This window comes from Lactuca virosa, chromosome 1, assembly GCF_052849685.1.
Source record: "Lactuca virosa cultivar CGN04683 chromosome 1, Lactuca_virosa_CGN04683_v6, whole genome shotgun sequence".
Taxonomy (NCBI): domain Eukaryota; kingdom Viridiplantae; phylum Streptophyta; class Magnoliopsida; order Asterales; family Asteraceae; genus Lactuca; species Lactuca virosa.
In genome coordinates this window covers 137671938-137681009 of record NC_136426.1, presented here as the reverse complement: position 1 = coordinate 137681009, position 9072 = coordinate 137671938, and the positions used below count along the sequence as shown (strand labels likewise).

Here is a 9072-nt window from a genome sequence, read left to right as displayed (position 1 = left end):
CGATCTCTCGATCCCAATCTCGGTCCACAATCCGCCCTAATCCACAACTTACACGAAGATTGACAATCGACCATAATCATTGTCAATTTCAAAAAGAACCACTAAATATTTCAAATGGAGGCACACAATCAAAGTTAATCATTCTTCCTAGTGTCGTAACCCAAGAGCTTGTTACACATCCAGATTCCGATTTCCCCGAATAACACCATCCCCAGTTGAACGGAATCTTTGTTTTTTTCTTTTCCACCATTCATGGCGACAGATCTCACTTTCAGGTAATGCTTCACTTGCATTATCGTTTTCACTTTATCGATTATTGTTTTCATTAGTTCATCTTCTTCATTGTTAATCCGAGTTTCGATTGTTGATTTCAGATTCTTTATACACCAGTTTCATTGTAATGCTACTTGAGTTTGATTATACAATGTTTCTTCGGTTTTCCAGGTTGCGTCTGTGCTGTTGAATCTTCTCAAGAACAGAGCCATTCAAATCTGCAAATCCGCAAAGGGAAATAGTTGTTTCTATCATTTCGATCCACCATGCCTACAGTTAGGGTTGGAAGGGACCTTCTTTTCGAAGCCCTAGGACGCACTTACAGTGAGTTTAACTCTAAATTTATTATATTCTCTTATATTTCTATCAGTTCCCTTTAATCTTATTTTTCTTTCAATTATTTAATGTCAGCACAAGACGAGTTCGAAGAATTATGCTTCGACTTTGGAATTGAGCTCGATGATGTGGTAACTATCTGCACATTCTTATCCATTTGTATGTATGTAGGATGTGCTTGATTTATCTAGTTTCATGTATATGCCAGACAACTGAGAAAGCAACTATAAGAAAGGAGAAACACCTAAAAGAAGATGAAGACACTGGTGGTGATGAAGAAATAATCTACAAAATTGATGTCCCTGCCAATAGGTACTTTCCTAAAAATCATTTGTGTTGTTTATTTAAAAAAAAGTTAATGAAGAAAAAGATGTATTTTAAATGATTTTTAAAAAACAAAGTTATCACTGTAGTATTAAACATAGCCATTGGCAAGAGTAAGGTATGGTTATATTTTTTCTTTATGTTATATTTTAAATATAATGAATATTTCTATTTTGTAATAATAATTCTTTATGCAGGTGTTAGAATTGCTTGAAATAATCCAGTTTAGGTCTCCAGATACAACAATGAAGCATTCCAAGTTTCTTTCTCACACAAAATTTGGACCAGTGGTACAATCCGGCTTTTACTTTTTACACCCAAAACATATTTTTATTATAATAAAATCATGATTATTTGAAGAAATTCCTTTTTTGTAGGCTGATGATATTCTAAATGTTGTATTATTATGAAACAAAAATCCAAGATTTTTTCAAAAAAAAAAACTTGGATTTTGTATTTTCAATTGGAGTTGTAACACCCGGTTTTGAAAGTGTCCGATTGTGTCTTCGGAGGCCAATGGTATAAGCGTAATCTGACGATTCGGTATTTTATGGGTCTCAGGTTTTATTCGAAAGGTTTTAAGGCTTGGGGTGTAGCTAGGAGCGTAGGGTTTCTTGCCACCTTCTCGTGGATATAAAGTCCGTCGGAAACGGACTTAGAACGAAGAAGTTATAGTACTTTGAAGTTGTTGGCATAATTGGTCCCCGAATGGAAAAGTTTGTATTTCAGCCCATGCATGCAAGGTGGAAACTAGGTGAGTACGCCCAGCGTAGTGTTGGATAAGTGAAACGCGGGTGCGAAGGACGTACGCCCAGCGTACAGGGAGTACGCCCAACGTACATCCAGGATCTCCAAAACCCTAATTTTAGGGTTGGCTCACTATTTAAAGCACCTTAAGTCCAAGGGGGTGCGCCTCCCTTTCATTCTCAGAGCCTTAAACCCTAATTTCGAGTAGTAGCTTCATCCAAGATTGCTGTGAGCTTTGTGGGTGCATTTTGGGTGGTTTTTGGTGCATTTTCAAGAAGGTGGAGTTTGATGCAAATATGGTGATCAAGAAGAAGCTTATAGATCTGGCTTTTGTGACTCATTGTCAGCTTGATGAAGGTATAAAACTCTGAACTTGACCATGGATATCTTAGATCTCTCATTTGTGAGTTTTAGTTCATTTTGGTCCCAAGGATGGAACTTTATGGTTAAAATCTGATTCTTAGGCTTAGAGTTGCCACTCTCAGTGTTAAATGAGTCCCTAAGGCAGAAAGTTGCCATCTTGAATGTCTTAATGGGTTCATGCATGAGTTAAGACCATTTTCATGGAAGTAGATTATCATTTTCGGAGTTTGAGCTTATGTGGGACATGCAAAGTCACCAAGTTCGTGACTTTATGGATTTGGACGTTAAGAGGAACTCGGATCTGTGATTTGGACCATTGACTGGAAGCATTGAGTGCTTAATAGCAAAAAGAGATTAACAGGGCAGTACGTTGGGCGTACAAGCTGGTACGCGCAGCGTACATGTCACAAGCCCAGTACGCCCTGCGTACAGCTGAGTACGCCCCGCGTACTCAGTTAGAGTGGGTCTTGAGTTAGTGGGCCTTGGTTTGGGCCAATTCTTGGACTAGATTGTTGTGGGCCTTCGTGGGCCTATTGGAAACAGGATTATGGATTAGAGAAGCATTATTGGGCCTTAGATTGAGGCCCATGTGAAAGTATTGGGCCCAATTGGAAATTGGGCCATATATTGGGCCTTGTAGGAGTGTTTATTTTTATTGGGCCAAATGGGCTTGGTCCTTGGGCCATCGAAGTATTATTATTGGACCATTGGAATGCTAAGTGTGTTGGACTGAAAAGAATAATTGGGCCTCATGGCAAGACCTATGTAGAGATTGGGCCCAATTTGGAAAATTGGGCCATTGATGGATTTATGGACATTATAGTGTCGGGCTTTTGTTTGGGGATTGGGCCATAGTTTTGGATCATACTGGGCCAGGGGTGGAATGGTCATTTTACCCTATGCATGGATTAAGGATTATGGTACAGGACCCAATTGCTAATTGGGTATATTGATTGGTAGTGACAGCTCGGGAAGCTGGCGGGGCAGCAGCTAAGGAATTCATGTGGTAAGCTTCTGCAGCGTGAGGTGAGTCTTCTCACCATACCAATGGGTCTAAGGCACCAAGGTTGGCCCATTTATCTAGTTGTGATGATTGTTGAGAATGTGCTATCGATACATTATGTATTTATGTGAAGACCATGCGGGGGTTCCCATGGCAAATAGTTATATATGCAGTATGCTAATTGATTGTGTGGTATTTGGTATGCTAGTTGTCTTTGTGATAGTTGCATGGAAGACCCCGGTGGGTTCCCGAGGCAGTTTGATATAAGACCATGTGGGGGTTCCCATGGCTTTACAGGCTAATACCATGTGGGGGTTCCCATGGCAGTGGGCTAAGACCACGTGGGGGTTCCAGTGGCACCCGATGTAAGACCTTGGAGGTTTCTAGGGCATCCTTATATGTTTGTATGTTTAGCTCATATGTTTGTATGCATAGTTTGCATTATGTCTTGTTTGGTAGGAAGACCTTGTGGGGGTTCCCAAGGCAGGAAGACCATGTGGGGGTTCACATGGCAGATAAGACCACGTGGGGGTTGTCGTGGCACTAGGTGTAAGACCCTGGAGGGTTTCCATGGCTTTCTTATATGATTATATTTAAGGCTTATGTGGTAGAGATAGCTTTTACAGCTAATATGATATGTGTTATGTGGATTGTGTGTGGGGTATGCTCTGGGGGACTCACTAAGCTTTGTGCGTACGATTTACAGTTTTGATTTCAGGTATCATCGATTTGGAAAGGAATGGCTCGGATTGATCGCAGTGCACATACCTATGATTTCCGCAATGAATGATTTTGGGATGAACTCTTATAAATGTTTTACTTAATGGTGATTTGGAATGTTTGAAATGAATGGTATCAATGTTTTAGCTATATTAAAAATAAAATTTTTACCCTTGATTTTTGGGTCGTTACATTTCAATATAAATTTAGAAAATTACCTAGTTTTAATCATGTGATTCACAGATAAATCACATGTAATTCACATATGAATTACATGTAATTCACATATGAATTACATCTGATTCACATGTAAATCACATGTAATTCACATATGAATTATATGTGATTCACATGTAAATCACATATGAATTACATGTGATTCACCTATAAATCACATGTAATTCACATATGAATTACATGTAATTCACATATAAATCACATGTAATTCACATATTAATCACATGTAATTCACAAGTGAATCACATATGAAATATGAATTACATGTGATTCACATATAAAGCACATGTGACTCACATATAAATGTAATTCACAAATGAATCAAATATCAATTACATGTGATTCACATATAAATCGCATGTGATTCACATATAAATCACATGTAATTCACATATGAATCACATGTAATTCATATGTAAGTCACGAGTGAATCACATATGAATTACGTCTATATGCACACATGCATTTTGTGTGAGTGTTCTTTGTTTTTATTTTCTTGTGAATTTCACATTTGAATCATAAAAGATACAATCACATGTGAATATCACATTATATAATCGCATATGAATCTTACATGATATATACATATGTATTTTTGTGAGTGTTCTTGCATTAATCATTTTTTTTATTTTCTTGTAGATTTGAAAGAATTTGTGGAAAATTTTGAAGATGTAAGAAGTGAAATTGAAGAAAATATGAAAATCTTGATATGAAGAAATGATAACACTGTGAATCTTTGTAGTTTTTTTTATTTTTTATATTTTATTTTGTATCGAACAAAATACTTGTACTATTATGTTTATAGATTGATTAATAAAAATAAGATTTTTTTTATGATATACTTACGAATATTATAGTATAAGAAATATGCATATGTAGCGATGATTAATAAAATTGGAGTTTTTTTTTTTTGAAAAAATTGTAGTTTTTTTTTTCCAAAATAAAATGTAGTTTTTTTTTTAAAACAATGCAGTTTTTTTTTTAAAAATTACAGTTTTTTTTTTAATTTCAGTTTTTTTTTTGAAAAAAAAAATACAGTTTTTTTACAAAAATTGCAGTTTTTTTTTAAAAAAAATGATGTTTAAAAAAAACAGTTTTTATATAAAAAAAAATAGCTGCTTTTCTGAAAAAAAATTTGCATTTTTTTGAAAAAATGGCAGTTTTTTTGAAAAAAAATGTAGTTTTTTTTTTAAAAAACAGTTTTTTTAAAAGAATTGCAGTTTTTCTTTTTAATAAATTGCAGTTTTTTTAAAGAATTATTTTTTTTCAATTTTTTTTTAAATTAATGTTTTCTGAAAAAAATTAAAAAATATCCATTAAAAAAAATCAAAAATTATTTTTAAAAAGAATTTCTCAAATTTGATTTATTATGTTAATTTTGTTCAATAACACAAAAAAATAAACATTATATGAGATCGGTAAGATTACGATCATGCCCTTAATGAGTTAATTTTGATCTAATGCTCCACATTTAGTTCTTAGGTTCTCGGGAAACTATGAATTCTGAACCGATCTCACCATATATATATATATATATATATATATATATATATATATATATATATATATAAAGGGTCACAAAATTAATTGGGTCAATTTTGACCATAATAAGGTGATTGAAAAAAGTATTTATCAGTTTAGTGTGTTTTGAAAAATATTTACCAAATTAGAAATCTTTTCATTTTTCTTTACTTTTTAGTTTTTCTTAATGTTTTTTTTATTATTTTAAATATCCGATTTTTCTCACTCTCTTTTATGTCACAATTTTACTGTTTGTTTTAATTTTTTTTTAATAATAGTTTGTGTTTCAATTTCTTTTTTTTTTTTTACCTTTTTTACTGTTTTTTAATAAAAAGTTTTTTTTTATCTTTTTATTTTTGTTTTTTTTAATATCCGCAAAGTAGCTATAAAGTTTTAAATGTGTAAAGATTACATAAAAACTTATAAAGAAAAGCTCCAAACTCTTATTAAAATAGCTTTTCTATCATACGTTTTTGTTTAAAATTAAAATTAAAATCTAGTATGGCTAAACACACTTTACTTTATAAACTATAAATTTTATATTGATTTTTAAATTTTCCAATCATCCTTGAAATTTAAACAAAATATGTTTTAATTGAAAATAAAACGAAGTATAATAATGATCATTGTACGATCGATGACTTTAATATAAAAGAAACAATTTAATATTTAGATGGCTTATTTGTTAGGTTTATATATAAATAGTCTGTTTTGTTGCATTTTTAATATTTATATTGCCAATACATATAGTGTCCTAATTTTAATTTGATGTTACTTTAAAAACAATGTACTTTATTTCGAACTTATCATATGAATCAATTTAATTGTAAAATAGTTTCCAGTATATAAAATTATAAATGGCATTTTTGTTTTTTTTTTATATATAATTGACTCATGAAATAAGGAGTTTTTGACCATAATATGGTAATTGAATTTTCTTTACCATTTTAGTATACTTTGAATATATCAAAGTTTATGTAATATTTGAGTATTTGCACCTAAATATTATACCCAATCATCTTTACATTTTTCTTTTCTCGGGTACTAATATACCAAAGTTAAAGATTTTATGTTTGATTACCAAAAACATTCTATGTGGAATATTTGAGTTTTGCATCTTAAAAAATATTGTATGTTTAGTTTATGATTGCTAAAATTTGATGGTCAATGGTTTGTATAAGAAAAACGGATATTTAAAAAAAAACAGAAATAAAAAAGATAAAAAAACTACTATTTAAAAAAACAGTAAAATAAGTAACAAACTGAAATAAAAATTGTTATTTAAAAAAAATATAAAAAAACAGTAAAAATGTGAAATAAAAGAGAAAGGGAGAAAAATCGAATGTTTAAAATAAAATAAAAAAAATTAAGAAAAACTAAAAACTAAAAAAATGAAAAAAAATACTAATATGATAAATATTTTTCAAAGTAAATAATAAAAAAAACTCATCATAAACTATAAAGTATACAACAATAATAAATCTAAATAATAATGACAACTAACAATTGTTACATCATTATTTGTTCTCTCTCTCTCTCTCTCTCTCTCTCTTCAAAATTATCCTTTTGCAGGTCAACTTTTTTTATTGTTTGCTGGAAACCGTTGCTATTCCGACAACACCAACAGCTCTGACCTACGTTCATTAACTCTTCGTTGGTACTCTAACAACGCCAACAGGCCTCCCGACATGTTAACAACATCTCTAGGATGGCAATCCTCCCAAGAACGTGCATAGGTACCGATTGTATTGTTGGATTAAGTGTCTAAGCCATAACTATAATTGGTATGTACTTGACCCGAGAGTAGCATGGTCCATTTGGATTGCATATCACCACGACAATTTGATAGGATGGACTTTTGAGAATAGGTTATTTATGATTTATTAATATATTATAAGTTCTAATATATTAATATGAAATCATATGATTTAATTAGTATTGATCAAGAATTAATTTAGTGATCAAAAGAGACTAATTAAATTAATGGGGACTAATTGTGTAAATTAGTTATATATATGTTTGGGGTTTATGATACATGATGGACTAAGTTTATGGAAGAATCCATAAAGAGTTAGCCCACTTGAATCATGGATCATGGATAATAAGCCCAAGAGTACGGATTAGGGTTTACCCATGACTATTGGATTCCTAACATATATATAGAGCACCCCATAGCTAAAATCGACATCCTAAGGTTCTAAGAGTTCATGGAGACGATTTCTAGTGCAAGAATACTCTCTCAAAAGTCATCCTTTTGTCCACGGTGTGTTGTGAACCATTTGAGGTGCAACATTTGGGGCACTAAGTTCTTAAAGGCCAAATACAACAAGTTCTACAAGCTACATAAAGAGGTAAACTCCTAACTACTATTTTATGTTGTTTATGTCAATTGCATGCTAGTTGTAGGCTTAATGCTTTGGAAACAATATTGCATGTATAATTAGAGGAAACATAGATCCAAAGCATTTAGGGTTGTATGTGCATCATAGGATGATGTAGTATACAAAACCCAACAGTGGTATCAGAGCCATGGGTTGTTTTCTGTTATATTGATGCAAATGTTTGATTTTCAAAGTTGAAAAAAAAACATGAAGTTTGTCAAATTTTAAGATAATTACTTGATTTTATGAAAAACTAATTATTTGTAAAATTTGAGTCATTTTACTACAAGAGTTGAATTAGGTCAATTTATTAAAAGATAAAATGATATGATTATTTTATTTGTTTTAAAAGTTTGATCTAAATGTTTTTAAGGAGTTACAAAGTTTGTCATAAAATTTTGGAACTCAAAAGTCTTTTTTAAAAGTTATGATCTTAAGAGTTTTGAAACTTCCATAAGTTATGGATGTGAAAAGTCTCATTCATTAACTCTTTAAGTTATGAATTCAATGAGTCTTCAAAGGTTACAGAATTTGTTATAAATGGCTTTGAAGAGTTTCATAACTTGCCCTAAAGTTATGGAACTTTGAAAGTCTCTTTTATGGAATTCTAAAAAATTTCAAGAGTTACAAAACTTGCCCTCAAGTTTTGGAATTTGAAAAGTTTTTTTTATGAGACATTGAATTCTAAAACTAAATTTATTTGAAAAGTTTTCAAAAGTGTAACTCATGGGTTTATAATTTAATAACAAATTAAATAGTTTTAATTTTGTTTTAGCATCTTGATGTTTTGAATAATTCATATTACATCTTTATGGACTTTATTAATAGTTAATTAAAGTATTTAATTAAAAGAGAATTAATAATTTCATAATGACATGGTTTAAGTTTAATTAAATTAAGAGTATAGTTTAATTAATAGATTAAACCACTTAGTATTTTAAAAGTTTAAAATTCACCCTTATACTATTATAATATTAAAAGTTTAATATATTATATGTATAAGCAAAAAGTCGGTCTTACAGTTAGTACGCCTCATTCACGAAGCCGATCTATAAGGGGGTATAAGGTTACTGCCTATAAAATGGCGGTTTAATGGGTGTCCACTCTCACACACCGCTTCCTTGACTGGTGGAGGGTCGTTAGCCGAACGGGTAGGAAAGAACATTA

The 9072-nt window shown here is 31.3% G+C and overlaps 1 long non-coding RNA gene across 1 annotated transcript; it reads left to right on the top strand.

Annotated features, from left to right (window-relative positions):
- The first annotated feature begins 499 nt into the window (after positions 1 to 499).
- On the top strand, positions 500 to 915 carry LOC145106816 (uncharacterized). Its single transcript, XR_013707652.1, has 3 exons — positions 500 to 597; positions 685 to 740; positions 818 to 915. It is a non-coding gene; the product is annotated as an uncharacterized LOC145106816 (long non-coding RNA).
- Positions 916 to 9072: the final 8157 nt, after the last annotated feature.